The sequence below is a fragment of the Dipodomys merriami genome, unplaced genomic scaffold (assembly GCF_024711535.1).
Source record: "Dipodomys merriami isolate MVZ:Mamm:240054 unplaced genomic scaffold, mDipMer1.0.p SCAF_1808, whole genome shotgun sequence".
In the NCBI taxonomy this organism is placed as follows: Eukaryota; Metazoa; Chordata; class Mammalia; order Rodentia; family Heteromyidae; genus Dipodomys; species Dipodomys merriami.
In genome coordinates this window covers 20,445-39,394 of record NW_027203169.1, presented here as the reverse complement: position 1 = coordinate 39,394, position 18,950 = coordinate 20,445, and the positions used below count along the sequence as shown (strand labels likewise).

The window sequence follows — 18,950 nt, the reverse complement described above, 5'->3', positions numbered from 1 at the left end:
ATATCTAAGGGTTCATTTTCCTCACATCATATTATCTGACCTTTTCTGCTTCACTCATACATATACTAGATATTACAAATAAGGGAAACCATGGGACCTATGTTTTTTTGGGCTTGGCTTACTTCACTTAATATAAGTTTTTTCCAAGTCTTTCCATTTCCTAACAAATGGGGCAATGCCATTCTTTCCGATGGAGGCATAGAATTCCATTGTGTATATATACCACATTTTCTTGATCCATTCCTCTGCTGAGGGGCATCTGGGTTGGTTCCATATCTTAGCTATGGTAAATAATGTTGCAATAAACATAGTTGTGCTGGTAGCTTTAGTGTGGTCTTGTTTGTGAGCATTTGGGTAAATGCCCAAATGTGGGATTGCTGGGTCATAGGGGAGCTCTATGTGAAGTCTTTTGAGGAACCTCCATACTGCTTTTCAAAGTGGTTGAACAAGCTTACACTCCCACCAACAATGCAGTATGGTTCGCTTCTGTCCACATCCCCTCTAGCATCTGTTGTTGTTAGAGTTCTTGATTTTTGCCATTTTAACTGGAGTGAGGAGAAAACCAGCAAGACCACAAAAAAGGCCAAGACACTGCACCCAAACTGAGAGTCCAAGAACCATAGGAAGAACCCAGTTTTTGCAGCCCGAAGAAGGTGGATAACATGGCAGGAACTCCCAAATACCTCTCAGTCCTATCTATCAACATTAACGGACTTAACGATCCAATTAAGTGACATAGACTGTCTAGTTGGATTAAAAAACAAGATCCTTCTATCTGCTGCCTTCAGGAGTCACATCTTGCCCATAAAAACAAACACATTTTCAATGTTAAAGGCTGGAGAAAAATCTACCAAGCAAACGGCCCCCATAAACAGGCGGGAGTTGCAATCCTAATATCAGATAAAATAGACTTAAAATTAAAATTTGTGAGAAGAGATAAAGAAGGTTGCCACATACTAATTAAGGGATCTCTCCTTCAGGAGGATATTACAATTTTAAATATCTATATGCCAAACAACGGAGCACCCAAATTTATCCAAGAAACACTACTTTCCCTCAAATCCCACATAGATCCAAAGACATTAATTGTTGGGGATTTTAACACACCACTCTCCTCACTAGATAGATCAACTTGGCAAACACTCAACAGAGAAACCACAGATCTAAACAACTGCATAGATCAACTAGATTTAACAGACATCTAACAAATATTTCACCCAACCGCATCAGAATACACGTTTTTCTCAGCAGCACATGGAACGTTTTCTAAAATAGACCACATTTTAGGCTACAAAGCAAACTTGTCTAAATTCAGAAACATTGAAGTTATTCCTTGCATTCTCTCAGACCACAAGGGAATAAAATTAGAACTCAACACCAAAAGCCACCAAAGAAAGTCCGGTAACACATGGATGTTGAACAACACACTGCTGAATCATGAGTGGGTCATGGAAGAGATTAGAAAGGAAATTCACAGGTTAATGCTATTCAACAAAAATGAGCACACAAATTACCAGCTCTTCTGGGACACAGGAAAGGCAGTACTCAGAGGCAAGTTTATAGCTCTGAGTTCCTACATCAACAAATTGGAGAGATCTGAAACCAACAATTTAATGAGACATCTGAACCTCCTTGAAAAAGAGCAGCAAGATAATCCCCAATCCAGTAGACAGAAAGAAATAATTAAAATTAAATTAGAATTAAATGAATTAGAATCCAAAAAAACTATAGAAAGAATCAACAAAACAAAGAGTTGGTTCTTCAAAAAAATTAACAAAATTGAAGTCTAAACATTTTTTTTGATTAAAAAGCAACTTCAGGAGAAGATATAGATGTATGAATATATGTATATGTATATATGTGTGTATACATGTATATATGTGTATATACACACATGTTTATGTATGTATGCACATATACACACGTTTATGCATGCATGTATATATGTATATAACATATATCCATGTATGTATAACATATATACATGTATATAACACATGCAACATATATGTAGATATACATACATAATATATAACATGTATATACATGCATATGTTGTATATGTATACATGTATATGTATATGTATGTATATATATGGAAGTGGTGCTGTAGCTCAAGTGGTAGAGTGCTATCCTTGAGCTGAAGAGCTGAGGGACAATGCCCAGGCCCAGAGTTCAAGCCCCACGACCGACCAAAAAAAAAAGAAAGAAAGTAAAAATGACTTGTACATTTACAGGACACTCACAGTCTGCAGTTTATGTTTATATATATCGAAATCCCCTTCTGAGAATATAGTGAAAGAACCAAGATATGGGAATTTAGTTTTCTTCTTTCTTCTGTTAGATAATATAGTAGCTTTCAAGTCTCTTACAGTTCAGAATACTCTGAATAAGTGAGAGAACATCTAAAGATAAAAATTACTAGAATGAAAGCAACTGGTTTTTCAATGTGTGTGTGTGTAAGTGTGTGTACTTGTGCACATAGTGGTGTGTATCATGCATTAAGCATGTTAGAAAGTACAGACATAGCTGGTGCTTGGACAGCAAGCCTTCTGACCTCTGAAATAACAGTGTTGCTGTGTTCGTTCACCTGACAAACTTCCTTCTGTTTGGTTTAAGAATAAGCACCTTGCTAGATTCGTTTAGGTCTTTCCATGTCACCTAGCTGTTTAATTTGTATCACTGGCTAAATGTCACGCTGAGCTGCTGAAACCTGCCTGTGTTGCATTACATTCTGTACCCTTTCATTCCATATACCTAGTTTATAAGTGGTTAGTAAATTTCAGGTACTACTGATTCATTCTGTGCAGCCAGAGGTGAAAAGTTTAAACTCTGGAATCTTTGTGAAATAGATGGTCATTCAAAAGGCAGTTTTAAATCTTTTATGCAAAGCTAAAAGATTAAGCCATTACTAGAATAGCATAAAATTGATAAAGGACCTCCCCAAACTGTAGTAAATAGCTTTTTCACTGTTTTATGATATAGGCGACTCTGAGTTCCTGTGTGTAGCCTGTGCTGACCTGGTAGATAGGTAAACATTTATTACTGGGTTTTTTTTCAGTTCCAATTAGGATGAAGAGACATTGATCTGTTAAGTTTATCTTAACCTGTCAAGTCTCCAGCTGACAAAGATATATCTGGATGGAAACTCTTTCCTCTGTTTATGTGAAGTTCTCACTTTGCATATTCTATAAACCAATACAGTCAACCCTATGTCACTTAGTTCCTGTTTCTTCTCTTTTTATTTTTATTTTTATTTTATTTTATTTGAGAACATACTGTACAGAGGGGCTACAATTACATGGGCAGGATAATGCATACATTTCTTACCAAGCATTGCAGCCTCCTCCTTTGTTTACCCTTCACCTCCCTTCCCCGCCTCCCCCCTCCCCCCACCCAATTATACCCCCCTCCCCCCACCCAATTATACCCCCCTCCCCCCCACACCGACATTGTAAAGCTGGTTTTGACATGACATTTTGTACTTCTCATTGTTGCAACAGGTCCACCTGAATCCTTAAACGACTTGTTTGTCCCCATCTCCTCCACATGTTATACTGACATCAAATATAGTGAAAGCGGGGGTTACACTGTGGGGGAGGGACATACAAAGCAACAAAGAAATAATCTTATAAATGCGTTAGAAACACATGCATGAAAGAAACGAAAACATTAAAATACATATTTAAGGGTTCATTTTCCTAACATCACATTATCTGACCTTTTCCGCTTGACTCATACCTATACTAGATATTGCAAATAAGGGAAACCATGGGACCTATGCTTCTTTGGGCCTGGCTTACTTCACTTAATATAATTTTTTCCAAACCTTTCAATTTCCTAACAAATGGGGAAATGTCATTCTTTCTGATGGAGGCATAGAATTCCATTGTGTATATATACCACATTTTCTTGATCCATTCATCTACTGAGGGGCATCTGGGTTGGTTCCATAACTTAGCTATGGTAAATAATGCTGCAATAAACATAGTTGTGCTGGTAGCTTTAGTGTGGTCTTGTTTGTAAACATTTGGGTAAATGCCCAAAAGTGGGATTGCTGGATCATAGGGGAGATCTATGTGAAGTCTTTTGAGGAACCTCCATACTGCTTTCCAAAGTGGTTGAACAAGTTTACATTCCCACCAACAATGAAGTAAGGTTCCTTTCTGTCCACATCCCCTCCAGCATCTGTTGTTGTTAGAGTTCTTGATTTTTGCTGTTCTAACTGGAGTGAGGTGATATCTCAATGTTGTTTTGATTTGCATTTCTTTTATGGCTAGGGATGTTGAACATTTCTTCATGTGTCTATTGGCCATCCTTGTTTCTTCTTCAGAGAAGCTTCTCTTTAAGTCTTTCGCCCACTTATTTATTGGGCAGTTGTTTCTTTGAGGATTTGTTGTTGGGTGGTTTAATTTTTTGAGTTCCAAGTATATTTTAGATATGAGACCCTTGTCCGTTGTATGGCTAGTAAAGATCTTCTCCCAAACGGTGGGCTTTCTATTGATCTTGCTAGCTATGTCATTTGCCCTGCAGAAGCTCTGCAACCGTATACAATCCCATTTGTCCAATCTTTCTTTGATTTGTTGTGCTTCCGGGTCTCTATTCAGAAAATTTCGGCCTGAGCCAAGGAGACCTAAGGTTTCTCCTATTCCATCCTGTAATGTTTTCAGAGTGTCTGCTTTGAGTTCAAGGTCTTTGATCCATTTGGAGTTGATTCTGGTGCAGGGTGATATATAAGGATCTAGCTTTAGTTTTCTACATGTAGTTAACCAATTTTGCCAGCACCATTTACTGAAGAGGCTGTCTTTCTTCCATTCTATTGTTTTAGCTTCCTTATCGAAGATTAGATGGCTATAGGTCTGTAGGTTCATTTCTGGGTTTTCAATTCTATTCCATTGGTCCTGAGGTCTGTTCTTATGCCAATACCAAGCTGTTTTGATTACTATGGCTTTATAGTAGAGTTTGAAATTTGGTATTGATATTCCTCCAGCAGTGTTCTTTCCGTTGAGGAGCGTTTTTGCTATTCGGGGTCTTTTATTGTTCCATATGAATTTTTGGATTGCCTCCTCTATTTCCTTGAAGAATGAGGGTGTAATTTTGATAGGTATCGCATTGAATTTGTAGATAGCCTTGGGAAGTATTGCCATTTTCACGATGTTAATCTTGCCAATCCAGGAGCATGGGAGGTTTTGCCATTTTTTAAGTTCTGTGTTGATTTCCTTTTTCAAGATTTTAAAGTTTTCATCATAGAGGTCCTTCACTTCTTTGGTTAAGTTAATTCCTAGGTATTTTATTTTTTGTGGGGCTATTACAAATGGAGTTGCTTTCCTAATTTCAGCCACACTTTTCTCATTGTTGGCATATAGAAAAGCCATTGATTTTGGGGGGTTAATTTTATAACCTGCTACTTTGCCAAAGTTTTGAATCAGCTTGAGTAATTTGGGAGTGGAGTCTATGGGATTCTTTAAATACAAGATCATGTCATATGCAAAGAGGGAGAGTTTTATTTCTTCTTTCCCTATTTGGATCCCCTTTATGTCTGCATCTTGTCTTATTGCTGTAGCTAGGCATTCTAATACTAGATTGAAGAGAAGTGGAGAGAGTGGGCATCCTTGTCTTGTTCCTGAGTTAAGAGGAAATGGCTTTAGTTTTTCACCATTGAGTATAATGCTGGCTGTAGGTTTGTCATATACAGCCTTTATTGTATTGAGGAATGTTCCATGGATTCCTAATTTTTCCAGAACCTTCATCATAAAGGGGTGTTGGATCTTGTCAAATGCTTTTTCTGCATCTATTGAGATAACCATGTGGTTCTTATTCTTGCTCCTGTTGATGTGATGAATAATATTAATTGATTTGCATATATTGAACCAGCTTTGCATCCCTGAAATGAATCCTGTTTGATCATGGTGTATGATTTTTTGGATGAATTGTTGAAGTCGATTGGCCAAAATTTTGTTGAGAAGTTTTGCATCAATGTTCATCAAAGAAATGGATCTATAGTTCTCTTTCTTTGATGAGTCCCTGCCTGGTTTTGGGATGAGGGTTATGATGGCTTCATAGAATGTGTTCGGTAGTGAGCTTTCTCTTTCAATTTCATTGAAGAGTTGGAGGAGTATTGGTGTGAGCTCTGCTTTGAAGGCCTTGTAAAATTCCGCTGTAAAACCATCTGGTCCTGGACTTTTCTTAGCTGGGAGGTCTCTTATTGCTGTTTCTATTTCAATGCTTGATATGGGCCTGTTAAGCTGGTTTAACTCATCTTGGTTTAGTTTTGGCATGTCAATATTTGCTAGGAAAAGGTCCATTTCTGTCAAGTTCTCAAACTTATTAGCATAAAGTTTTGAGAAGTATTCCCTTATAATGTTCTGAATCTTGGTTGTTTCCGTGGTGATGTTTCCATTCTCATCTCTGAGTTTATTAATTTGGGTGTGTTCTCTCCTTTTTCTGATAAGGTTTGCTAAGGGTCTATCAATTTTGTTAAGTTTTTCGAAGAACCAACTCTTTGTTTTGTTGATTCTTTCTATAGTTTTTTTGGATTCTAATTCATTTAATTCTGATTTAATTTTGATTATTTCTTTCCGTCTACTGGATTGGGGTTTATCTTGCTGCTCTTTTTCAAGGAGGTTTAGATGTGTCATTAAATTGTTAGTTTCCGATCTCTCCAATTTGTTGATGTAGGAGCTCAGAGCTATAAACTTGCCTCTGAGTACTGCCTTTGCTGTGTCCCAGAGGAGCTGGTAATTTGTGTGTTCATTTTTGTTGAATAGCATGAACATTTGAATTTCCTTTCTAATCTCTTCCATGACCCACTCATGATTCAGCTGTGTGTTGATCAGCCTCCATGTGATACCGGACTTTCTTTGGTGGCTTTTGGTGTTGAGTTCTAATTTTATTCCCTTGTGGTCAGAGAGAATGCAAGGTATAACTTCAATGTTTCTGAATTTAGACAAGTTTGCTTTGTGGCCTAAAATGTGATCTATTTTAGAAAACGTTCCATGTGCTGCTGAGAAGAACGTGTATTCTGATGCTGCTGGGTGAAATGTTCGGTAAATGTCTGTTAAGTCTAGTTGATCTATGCAGCTGTTTAGATCTGCGGTTTCTCTGTTGAGTTTTTGCCGAGTTGATCTATCTAGTGGGGAGAGTGGTGTGTTAAAATCCCCAACAATTAATGTCTTTGGATCTATATTGGATTTGAGGGAAAGTAGTGTTTCTTTGATAAATTTGGGTGCTCCATTGTTTGGCGAATAGATATTTAGAATTGTAATATCCTCCTGAAGGAGAGATCCTTTAATTAGTATGTAGCGACCTTCTTTATCTCTTCTCACGAATTTTAATTTGAAGTCTATTTTATCTGATATTAGGATTGCAACTCCCGCCTGTTTATGAGGGCCGTTTGCTTGGTAGATTTTGTTCCAGCCTTTAACCTTGAAAATGTGTTTGTTTTTACGGGCAAGATGTGACTCCTGCAGGCAGCAGATAGAAGGGTCTTGTTTTTTAATCCAACTAGACAGTCTATGTCGCTTAATTGGAGAGTTCAGTCCGTTAACGTGAAGAGATAGGACTGAGAGGTATTTGGGAGTTCCTGCCATGTTATCCACCTTCTTGGGGGCTGTGAAATCTGGGTTCTTCCTAAGGTTCTTGGATTCTCAGTTTGGGTGCAGTTTCTTGGCCTTTGTTGCGTTCTTGTTGGTTTTCTATGTGTAGGACATCTTTAAGAATCTTTTGCAGGGCTGGTTTGGTGGAGATGTATTGTTTCAATTTTTCTTTGCTATGGAAGGTTTTTATTTGGCCTTCAGTTATGAAGGAGAGTTTAGCTGGGTACAGTATTCTTGGTTGATAGTTGTTTGTTTTTAGGGCATGGCATACGTCATTCCAGGCTCTTCTTGCTTTGATTGTCTCTGCTGAGAAATCTGAGGTAATTCTAATTCGTTTCCCTTTATAGGTGATTAACCTTTTCTCCTTGACAGCTTTAAGGATCTTTTCCTTGGTCTGGGTTGATCCTGTGTGGATTATAATGTGACGGTGGGATGTCCTATTCTGGTCTGGTCTATTTGGGGTTCTAAAAGCTTCTTGTATCTGAATAGGCCTCTCTTTTTGTATGTTTGGGAAGTTCTCTGCTAGGATCCTGTTAAACAAATTTCCTAGACCATTAACTTCTGTTTCTAGGTGCTCCTCTACACCCATTATCCTTAGATTGGGCCTCCTGATGGTGTCTTCCAGGTGTTGGATAGACCTATCATATTTCTTGGACTTGTCTTGGATGGTTGTATGTTCTTTCTCTATAATATCTAGGCTGTCTTCAATCCCTGAGATTCGATCTTGTGCATGGTCTAACCTGTTGTCAAGACTCTCTACTTTGTTTTTTATCTCTTTTCCTTCTAATTGGTCAGCTTTGATGGCTTCAAGTTCTTTGTTGAAGCTCTGTTTTAGGTCTTGTATGAATTTCTTTACTTCCTTAATTTGGTGTTCAGTGTTTGTTCTCAAATCACTTAGTTGATTGGTTATGGTTTCTTTGGACTCCCATTCCTTCTGTTGGGTTCCATTCAGCATTCCCTTTGTGGTCTCCCTGACTTCCTTCAGCTCTTTGTTAATGGATTCCATGAATGTCTTTAGTGATCTTTGTGTATTCTCTACCTGGTCTCTTAATTCGTGAATTACTCTTTGATTAGTTTCCTCCCTTCTGTGGGATTCCTGCAGTTCTCTTTGAGTGTTCTCTGCCTGCTCACGCCATTCCTCCCTTTCTCTTTGAGTATTCTCAAGTTGTTCACGCAAATCCTGTATCAGTTTTTGAGAAGCTTCCTCACGCTTATGATATTCCTGTATAATCTTCTGGGATGCCTCCTCTCTCTCCCTATCACGCTCATACAGAGTCCTTTGTACATTGTCAAACTTCTCATTTATCATGTTTGCTCTTAGTGTTTGTAGAGCTATTTGGGAACTCTCCTCTGGATTATTCTTTATCTGTTCTAATCCCTGATTATCAAGGTTGGGAATTGAGATACCCGAATTTGCCATTTTTCTTGTGTTTTTCCGGCTTACTCGGCCCATTTGAGATAAAGATTGCACCAGTTTTGTGCTAGAACACTATCTTAAGGCAACCATCAACCAAAGTTTGCATTTGTACAGTCAATAGTCTACAGATACAATCTAGTTCAACAGATACATCTATTCAACATCAAACGACTATATGTTAAAGGACTTCGAACCGCAGAAAAGAATTTGGAAAACCAGAAATTATTAGGATTAGGGAGAGATGTGGGTAAAAAATAGGAATAGATTGGTGTGGGGAGGCACAGGGAGAGTTAACTATGTCCTAATCACAGTGCAGGAAATGAGTTGGGTAGGATGCAAGTAGAGAGAGAGAGAAAAAGAAGAGACGGAAAGGGGAATAAAGAGAGACTAGAAAAAGAATAGAAATGTAAAAATTAATGTTATTATAGAGGTTAAAAGACCGTCTATTTAGAGAGGAATGTGAATATGTTCAGAGAAGGGGAGGGACATAGAGGAGTTGTGAAAAGCTTTAAGGATGGGAACGGGAGAAGAATATATCAGAAGTTCAGTAGAGCTAGATAAAAAACAAAAAGATAATTAAGAAAGAAAGAAAAAGAGAAAGAAGACAAGAAAAGAAAGGAAAACTCTTATTCACGTATTCCTAAAATAAAAATTATAAGATGAGAAAAAAAAAAAGGTTACTGGAAAACAATTATTTTTTCAGAAGAGGCAAAGATTAAAGATTAATAAAAGTTTTAGAAGGGAAAAAAATATATATATATATATATATATATATATATGGTAACAAAAAACAAAAAACAAGCAAAAAAAAAAAGAAAAGAAGAAGAAGAAGAAAAAAAGAAAAAAGAAAGAAAAAGAAAAAAAAAAGAAAAAGAAAAAGAAAAAAAAGTCTTTTGATTTTTTTTTTTGGGGGGGGAGGAGTGGGAAGAATCCTGTATCTCCCTTTTGTCTGCAACCAGTCTCTTGTTGGAGTCTCTGGTCAGCTTGAGGTCCTGTGGCTTGATTGGTTTCTTAAGTCGGTTGGTTGGAAGAGGCAGAAAAATGCTCTGCTTTACCCAAGATTTTGAGATCCCCCTCCCAGGTTAGTTTTCTGGGAGGGTGGTCTGCTTTGAGAGTCACAAAAGAGGGGGATGTGGTGATGAGGCTAGGTTCTGGGTAGAGTTGAGGCCTTTCAATATACAGTAGCTTTTCCCTGGGGCTATTTTGTGATAAAGCTCACAGCGCCCAGCCTGGAGCCATTCTCAGGGTTTCTGTTTTTCAATTGATTGTCGAGGCTGCTAGAGGGAGGGGCAGCCTCTGGCTCTGGTTACCCAGTGAAGCAAGGCACTCCGATGGCTGGAGCCTGAGCTGGGTGACTTTTCCCTGGATGGAGCTGAGTCTGGCAGGTCACTTCGCCGTTAAGTTCTTGTGACCTGCTAAATGACTCATTTTATTCCAAGGCCTGAGGTGGAGCTAGCAGCTCCTCCGAACTTTGTCGGTATCCAAGATGCAGATCACCGGTGCTGGGGGGGGAGGGGTGGCCTTCCCTCCTCTGCTCCCTGAGGAGTGAGGATGTCGGGCTTGTACTCACGCCGAGTCTTGGATCCTGGGTCGTCTCTGGTCTGCAAACAGCAGGATGAAGATGTTCGCTCCTTGTCGGTTCTTGTTGGTGTTGAGTAGAATCTGCTCGTCCGCTGCGTCTGGCTCCTTCGTCCCCGACTCTCTGTGTCTCAGGTATGTCTCCGCGGCGGTGGTCGCCGCCGCCGCGGCGCCGCCGCCGGAGCGGCAGCTGCTGCGTTTCCTTGGTGCCGCGGCCCCGCCGCCGGAGCGGCAGCTGCTGCGTTTCCTTGGTTTCCCCTCTCTTGTCTAACTCTCTGTCCTGTGATGACACACTTGGTGTGATTCTCTGGCTTAGGACTGTTCACTGGAACTCTAAAACTCCTTTCTATGCGAGAGCTTGTTCAGATTCCAGCTTCTCCTCCGCCATCTTCCCTTAACATCTCTCTTTAAATCTTTAGCCCACTTATTTATTGGACAGTTGTTTCTTTGAAGATTTTTTGTTGGGGGACAATCCCCCTTTTTAAAATCTTTTACTTGAAAAAATCTGTGAAATGTTGGTAGAATTTGCAACATTCTAATATAGGCTGATAATAGTTTTGATTATAAACAAAATGGGGTGATTATAATTTTGTACTATATTGTAATATGCTGTATATAATATGGTTATGTCAGTGTGTTTTACAAAGCCAAAATTAAGGTATTAACAGAAGTAGTGAAGTAGTATAATGAACCACATCTCTCAGCTAACATGAAGACTTAACTATCTTTTAGGACTTAACTCTTGGTTAACCTTCCTCTCTACCCTATCACTTCCCTTCACCTGGCTTCTGCCATGTAACAAATTACCCAAATCCTAGCAGTTTAAAACAACTATTTGCTCATAATTTTATGAATCAGAAATTCAAGACAGGTATTATTTAATACTTTAGTGAGTTTCTAGACAATGGCTATCAGATATTTTCTGGGCTACATCATCTGAAAGCTTTGTCAGCATAGATGTACATAATGGAGCGTTTGAGGTTCTGGATCACTAATGCTGGCTGATACACACTGTGATGACTGAAAGCCCTATGTGTAATCATCTAAAGACTTATTTACTCACTGTGTAGTATCTGTGCTGAACTAGACAGAGATCATTCTTTTATCTAAACTATTACCATAGGGGCCCTCCAGCTGAGGTGGGGAACAACTAATGCCTTTTGTTTGCTGTTCATTTTAGTACAAGGTCTCAATTATTTCTAGTTTCTCAGCTTTTTGTGCACCTGGGACTATAGGAACACCCCTACCATGTTAGGCTCAATCCAGTTTTTTGGTGTGTGTGTGTGTGTGTGTTTATGTGTTTGTGTGTGTGTGTGTGTGTGTGTGTGTGTGTGTGTGTGTGTGTGTGTGTGTGTGTGTGTGTGTGTGTGTGTGTGTGGGTATGTTGGTCTTAGAGATTAATCTCAGACCTTGGGCACTGTCCCTCAACTATTTTGGTCAGGACTAGTGCTCTACCACTTGAATCACAGCTCTACATCCAGCCATTTGGTGGTTAATTGGAGATCAGGTTCTTACAGACTGGGCTGGTTTAGAATGTTGATCCTTAGATTTCAGTCTCCTAAGTAGCTAAGATTACAAGTTTGAGCTACTGGTGCCTGGTTCCCTTTGGCATGTTTGTGTGGGGCATTAGTGGAAGGGGGTGTAGAGTGGGGTGAGGCAGGGGAGTAGGAGGGCAAGGATGGTAAGGGGAAACAAAGGAGGAGGCAACAATGCTTGATAAGAAACATACTCATTACCTTTACCTTGCTCATGTAATTGTAACCCCTCTGTACAGTATTTTCACAAAAAAAAACTTATTAATAGCCGGGTGCTGGTGGCTCAGACCTGTAATCCTAGCTACTCAGGAGGCTGAGATCTGAGGATCGCGGTTCAAAGCCAGCCCGGGCAAGAGGGACCCTCCTATCTCCAATAAACCACCAGAAAACCAGAAGTGGCTCTGTAGCTCAAGTGGTAGAGTGCTCGCCTTGAGCTGAAGAGCTGAGGGACAGCGCCCAGGCCCAGAGTTCAAGCCCCCCACGACTGACAAAAAAAAATTAATAAAAGAATTCTTTTTAATCATTCTATAATATGATCTTATGTTCATTGTAGCCAATCCCCATTTGCACATAGGCAAATAGACAGCTGTCTATTGGTTCCTCCATAGTACAGCATTTATACAGGGTTGTACTTCATGGCTGTAAACACATTCCACTGATGAGAAACCAGTCTTCACCTTATTTCTTTTTTTTTTAATTTAATTTAATTTTATTTGTGAACATACTATACAGAGGGGTTACAATTACATGGGCAGGATAATGCGCACATTTCTTACCAAGCATTGCAGCCTCCTCCTTTGTTTACCCTTCACATCCCTTCCCAGCCTCCCCCTCCCCCCATTCCCAATTCTTCCCCTCCCCTCCCCCCACCCCTGCACCGACATTGTAAAGCTCATTTTCGACATGACAATTTGTACTTCTCATTGTTGCAACAGGTCCACCTGTATCCTTAAACGACTTGTTTTTCCCCATCTCCTTCACAAGTTATACTGACATCAAATATAGTGAAAGCAGGGGTTATACTGTGGGGGAGGGACATACAAAGCAACAAGGAAATAATATTATAAATGCGTTAGAAACACATGCATGAAAGAAAAAAAACATTAAAATACATATCTAAGGGTTCATTTTCCTAACATCACTTTATCTGATCTTTTCTGCTTGACTCATATATATATTATATATTGCAAATAAGGGAAACCATGGGACTTCACATTATTTCTTAACACACTTTTCCTCTGACCTATTTTGTCCTCTCTCCTTAAAGGAAACTGGCAGTCCTTTTTCTGGCAAAAGTCGTGCCCTTGCTCCTGACTCATGGCTTCTCTATCGACTGGGGAATAGGCAAAACTGAGTTCACCTTAGAGAAGCCTGGATAGTGAAGCACAACAAGGAAAGGATTTCTTACTTATGTTTTGTGTTGGATTTTGTGTAGCTGTCCTCCAGCTATGCAAGTATCATGAGAAAAGGTATTTCTTTTTTTGTTACTGAAGTTTTATTATGTTTTGAATATAATTGCTGTAAAAGATGCAGGAGGCATGGTCCTTCCTCCTTCAAATACTGCCTGCTCAGCCTCCACACATTCCCTGGCTGTAGAGTTGTTCAGTGTTGAGGATAACTGAAAAAGATATTTCTGATCTGAAGGTATTACATTGGACTACTGACGTTTCTTTTTTATTTGTTGTTGGTTGTGGGGCCTGAACTCTGGGCCTGGGTGTTGTCCTTCAGCTCTTCAGCTTGAGTGGCTTGAGCCACAGCACCACTTCCAGCTTTTTTCTGCTTATGTGGTGCTGATGAGATGAAACCAGGGACTCATGCATGCAAGGCAAACACTCTACCACTGAGTCAACTTCCCAGACCTATTCAAGGTACTTGATAACACTACTGGAAAACTATAGAAGGTATCTGTGAACATTCTATTCCTTTGTGAATCACCTAACCCATTAGGTTTTCTGTAATTAGTCATAGCATTCTTCAGAGCAAGAAGGAAGATGTGATACTTAACTGTGCCTACCCATAAGAGGTTGCTATTGGGAAGTTTCTTGGGTCTCCTGTTTGGTCTTCTGGGAACACTTTTTCACCAACTTGTTCTTAGACTGTGGATCTGAATAGGTGAGTACCTTCTTTTCCTTCCTTGCTGTGTAACAATGTCAGTCATGTGGGTTGTGTGATATTTTTTTGTGCCTCTTATTTCTTTCTTTCTTTAGTACCATTATTGGGGCTTGAACTAAGGATTGGAAAAGTGTCCCTGAGGTTGTTTGTGTGTGTGTGTGTGTGTGTGTGTGTGTGTGTGTGTGTGTGTGTGTGTGTGTGTGTGTGTGTGTGTGTGATGTCTAGTTCTCTACCACATGAGGCTTTGAGTAGCTAGGACCATAGGCATGAGCTACCAGCATAGTGTCTCTTTTCCATACAAAACTTTACAGCTCACAAGACTAGAAATAACCTTTGTCTTGGTCATCATTGTTTCTTTAGCCCTTAGCAGAGGCTATGTATATAAAACTGCCTAAAATAATTTGTTAATTGAATTGTGAATGAATAGCTCTCATTTAGTGGTAGCTTATTTGTTTTATTATTTTAACACTGGAATATTTTTCACTATATCAATACTCAGTATAGAATAGTTAAAGAGTGTGTCAGGATATGAGTATAGCAAAGGAACTTCCAAGTTGAATAATTCTAAAGTAATCTGGATTTGAGGTGATTACACAAAGAATAATACAGTATCCCTAATGGTATAGAAGGGCCAGAAAACAGCAAAACAAAAATTTCATGCCTTCTACAATATGCACCAGTCATGTTTTAAGAACTTCTGATGAAGAATAACCAATGTTTGATTTAAAGGCAATTGATTGATTTTTTATTAATAAGTTTTGTTTTTACTGTGAAAATACCATACCAGAGGGGTTACAATTACATGAGCATGGTAATGAGTACATTTCTTATCAAGCATTTACCTCAAGATAAGGACTTAAATTGTTTTTCTTTCTTGCTATTGTTTCTAACATATTTATAAGATGATTGATTTCTAGTTTAGTCTGCCAGTTATAATTTTTTAAAAGCTCCAGAAGCCATTTCAGTTATATATTAATTTCCTTCAAGAATTTTCTACTTTACCTCATTGTTTTTCATATCCAGCTTGGCTTTATAATTAAACTTTATTTTGGGGCCTATTGGCTTTATGCCTAATAAACTTGAAGCACTTTTTATATATCTATGTGAACTTCAACATAGATTTCCTTTTTTCCCCCTCACAGAACTCTGGTGCCTAGACAAATCATGCTAAACAACTTGAAATACATTTTTATCATCTAATCTTTTCTTTTTACTGTGAAAATACTGTACAGAGGGGATACAATTACATGGGCAAGACAATGAGTACATTTCTTATCAAGTATTGTAGCCTCCTCCTTTGTTTCCCCTTCCCATCCCTTCCCATCCTCCCCCCATCCCCCACCCAATGCTCCCTGCTACCCCCCTGCACCAAAGTTGTAAAGTTCCTTTTCGACATAATTACTTGTACATCTCACTGTTGCAATGGGTCCACCTGTATCCCTATTTAAATGATTTGTTTTTATCCTTTCCCTCCACAAATTATACCGACATCAAATACAGTGAAAGCAGGGGTTATACTATGGGGGAGGGGGACATACAAAGCAACAAAGAAATAATCTTATAAATGTGTTAGAAACAATCGCATGAAAGAAAAAAAACATTTGAATACATATCTTAGGGTTCATTTCCCTAACATCACCTTAATCGACCTTTTCTGCGTGACTCAGACATATACTAGGTATTGCAAATAAGGGATACCATGGGACCTATGTTTCTTTGGGCCTGGCTTACTTCACATAATATAATTTTTTTCCAAGTTTTTCCATTTCCTAACAAATGGGGCAATGTTGTTCTTTCTGCTGGAGGCATAGAATTCCATTGTGTATATATACCACATTTTCTTGATCCATTCATCTACTGTGGTGCATCTGGGTTGGTTCCATATCTTAGCTATAGTAAATAATGCTGCAATAAACATAGTTGTGCTGGTAGCTTTAGTGTGGTCTTGTTTGTAAACATTTGGTTAAATGCCCAAAAGTGAGATTGCTGGGTCATAGGGGAGCTCTATGTGGAGTCTTTTGAGGAACCTCCATACTACTTGCCAAAGTGGTTGAACAAGTTTACAATCCCACCAACAATGCAGTAACGTAATCTTTTCAACATCATAACAATCCTGGTGATTTTTCCAAGTTCTTAGACAGTAACCTACAATTTGACTCTTATTGGCTTTCAATCTATTAGTTTGATTTGTGGATTATAGAGTCATACTTGATATATGTTAAAATCTCAGTTTGTAGAGCTTTCTGTCCAACTAAAATGACTAGAGTTATTTAAGAATCATTCTAGAAAACCAAGTACAGGGATTATGTAATGGAACAACATCCTAAAACATTTTTAACAATGGAAATATGATTTAACTGCATCAAAAATTATTTAACATTATAGAAAAAAACAGAAGTAAGCAAAAGAGTAACTCCTAAATCAGTTATTCTTATTTTAAAGGGGATTAAATTGAGGTTGGAAGCTTGGATTAGTTGGTAGAGCCAATGAGCGAAAGCAGAATATACTGATTTAGAGTTCCAGTCTTGGACATAAAATTAAAAGAAATCAAAGGGATTTGACAACTTAGACAAATTCACCATATAAACAATGAAAAATCACTAGATTTTTTTTAGTGTATCAATTTAGAACCAATTTATAAAGACTGGGTATTGTGTGACAAATTTGTTTGATTTGCTTAACATAGAACAACAATGGATTTTTAACTTTCAATAGATATGTTTTTCTATGCGTTCAACATGATGTATATATTTAAAAGGGCTGTTTACCAGGTCTTTTTACAAAGACTGTCAGGATGAAGTGAGTGTAGTCATTCAAGAAACAAAAGCAAACATGGCCCATTTTCCAATGGTTTTAGAAAAAAAATACAAAGCTCATAACAAAGTTATGCACAACTCCTACATTGGAGAAGAATCAAGATAATTCATAAATATTTATGCTCTACATAATTCAGACTGAAATATTTAATACTACCCAGAAATATTTGTAGTTTAAATTAAAAGTCTGATTTCCCTTTTTCTTTTACTTTGCTCTAAGAATGAACTGAGTAATAAATACATGGAAGTTTTTGGAAAAAAATAGATATAAGTATGTATTTTTATGGGTCTGACTTTTCCATATGCAGTGCAAGAATCCTAAGACCCACCAGCTTAGGAGAAATGGGATCTGTAAGGATCCCATCCAGACAAGTCAGTTGATCTTCTTTCTCCTCTATAGAAGGTTCTGTATACGAACTTCTGAGAGAGTACATAGACTGAGAAGATCTTTCGTTACAAAATATAAGGCAATGTAGTCAGAAAAAACAACTTTTTCCTTCTATTTCATTCCTTTATCATTTCTACCCCAGATGGCTCCCTCATCTATTTATGAACTTGCTACTGAGATAATAAATAAGAATACAAAAGTGGAGCATGTGTTTATTTGAATTTCTTTTCTGTATTTTTAAAAATATTTTTGCTCTCTGAAAGCTTATCTGGATTAGATGTATATAATGGTGCAGTTTTATTACTGGTCATGCATTTTAGGTGCTACATGCTGTGATAATTCAGGCCAAATCTTCACAGATCGAAAGGCTTCATTACTCTCATGTGTGGTCCCTGGACTGGAACAATTAAAGACAAGGACTGGTACCTGTACTGCCTCCATGAAGCCTCTTTACCCTGCCAGTTGGGGAGCTACTAATGCTTTTTTGTTTGCTGTTTGTCTGGCTTATGTTATATTTGGCTAGGCTTATGTTCCTGGGCTCAAGTAATTCTTTCTGCCTCTAATTTTTTAATAGCCTAGATTACAGACATACCCTACCATGCCATACCCCATGCAATTATGATGCATCCCATCTTGGGGTCAATGTGGCAAACCCCATTCTGATACTTGGCCCCAAGAGAGACTACTTACTGGTTCTATATATGCATATAGCTTTTCTGTACACATTACAAAAAAGATATGATGTATGATAGCATTTGTAACATTTCTTGTCATGTTTTGGAGTTCCTGCAGTGCAGCATGTATCAGTGGCTTGTCCCATGATGCTGCTGAGCTTGTGCCACTGATGAGAAGCCACACTCTTCTAAGTCTTACTAAAATACATTTTTCACCCTAAAGTGAATGGGCAATTTCTTTTTGGCAAAATTCCTGCTGATTCTCCGGTTTCATGGCTCTTCCACCCACTTGTCCAAAACTGAACCTACTCTAGAGAGGCTAGACCTTTGAAAACTATGGGGAGAAGCTTCCTTGCTAACAGCAAGTGCAGATAAATGTCTTCTAGCTTACTGAATATTGTCTTATCTCATTATGTCTATAGACCTCCAGCTGCTCCAGGACAGTATAAAAAAGACATCCCTCACCTGAGGTTATAACATGGGATACTCAGGGTTCTTGATCACTACTAGGAAACAAGGCTCTCTGAGACCAATCCATTCCTTTGTGACTCACCTAACTCCTCAGAGATAAAGGGTTTAGACCAAAAGCATCTTTAGAGGAAACAGGAAAGTGCTGATATTCAACTCTACCTATCTAAAGGAAGTTGTTATTCACAGGCTTCCTGGGTTCCTGTAAACTTTCCTTGTCTGTTGGGAAAACTTTTTGTATCAGCTTGCCCTTCAATTGTGGACTTGAATAGGTGAGTACAATTGCTTTGCACCTTGTGGAATTAATGCTATTCTTTACTTGTTTTGTGTGGTAATTGTCTAATGACCCTTTTCTGTAGAAGACTTA

The 18,950-nt window shown here is 38.5% G+C and overlaps 1 long non-coding RNA gene across 13 annotated transcripts in view; it reads left to right on the top strand.

The window, feature by feature from the left end:
- LOC138830027 (uncharacterized) overlaps positions 1-18,950 on the top strand; it is a 41,831-nt gene that overhangs the window by 2,448 nt on the left and 20,433 nt on the right. For 7 of the 13 annotated variants that reach the window (XR_011372834.1, XR_011372832.1, XR_011372833.1 and 4 more), the window contains 4 exons: positions 13,393-13,594; positions 13,854-13,993; positions 14,088-14,237; positions 18,773-18,855. This is a non-coding gene — a long non-coding RNA (uncharacterized lncRNA). Of the gene's footprint in view, positions 1-10,623; positions 10,726-13,392; positions 13,595-13,853; positions 13,994-14,087; positions 14,238-18,772; positions 18,856-18,950 lie in introns of all 13 variants that reach the window. The other 6 variants (XR_011372828.1, XR_011372824.1, XR_011372829.1 and 3 more) reach the window with 6 other exon arrangements.